The sequence below is a fragment of the Monopterus albus genome, unplaced genomic scaffold (assembly GCF_001952655.1).
Source record: "Monopterus albus unplaced genomic scaffold, M_albus_1.0 scaffold87.1, whole genome shotgun sequence".
NCBI classification, from domain to species: domain Eukaryota; kingdom Metazoa; phylum Chordata; class Actinopteri; order Synbranchiformes; family Synbranchidae; genus Monopterus; species Monopterus albus.
Genome location: NW_018127967.1, coordinates 1,725,078 through 1,725,991, shown reverse-complemented (window position 1 = coordinate 1,725,991; position 914 = coordinate 1,725,078).

Below are 914 nucleotides of genomic sequence, written 5' to 3'. Positions count from 1 at the left end.
TTATACATATTACAGCTGTATTGATTATTGTGCAGAACTACTGAGCTTTGGTTATTTTTTAATACATTTATTCTCCTTGCTTATCTGTCTTACAATTGTAATGAGGCAGAATCTGCTTGCTTTCTGCAACTTCTGAATTTCTGCATCCCCCAGACAACCAGACGGCCTATTTACATTTTAACAAAGCCCTGCTAGCCCACACCTGGACCCACATAGCATATCCCAAGTTCTGCCCCACCAGGGGGTGTCTTACACACACAGGGGGTTTCATCACCAGAGATGACCATTTGGCCAGTTTAGCATATTTATTGTCTCACACACACATAGGGGGCCTGCAACCCAGTCAACCTTTAGTGACCAGGTGGTCATCTCAGGTTGTGGGCCCCCTGGCGCTGCAGGGCACTCCAATACAAAGCAGAGCTTGGGATATGCTAAGTGGGTCGAGGTGTGAGTGCAAAACAGGCCAACATGACTTTGTTAAAATGTTCAGAGTCTGCTTCATTACAATTGTAAGATATACAAGCAAGGAAAATAAATGTATTAAAAATAACCAAAGCTCAGTAGTTCTGGACAATCATCAATACAGCTGTAATATGTATAAATAGGGAAAATAAAGTTATGAAAGGTAACTAAAGGGAACTAAAGTTATGAAAAGTAACTAAAGCTTATAAGTAACTAGAGTCTAAGACTCAAATCTTACACATCCATCCATCCATTTTCCTCTGCTTATCCAGAACCGGGTCGCAGGGGGCAGCAGTCTAAGCAAAGATGCCCAGACTTCCCTCTCTCCAGACACTTCCTCCAGCTCCTCCAGGGGAATACCGAGGCGTTCCCAGGTCACCCGAGAGACATAGTCCCTCCAGCGTGTCCTGGGTCTTTCCCGGGGCCTCCTCCCGGTGGGACATGCCCGGAAC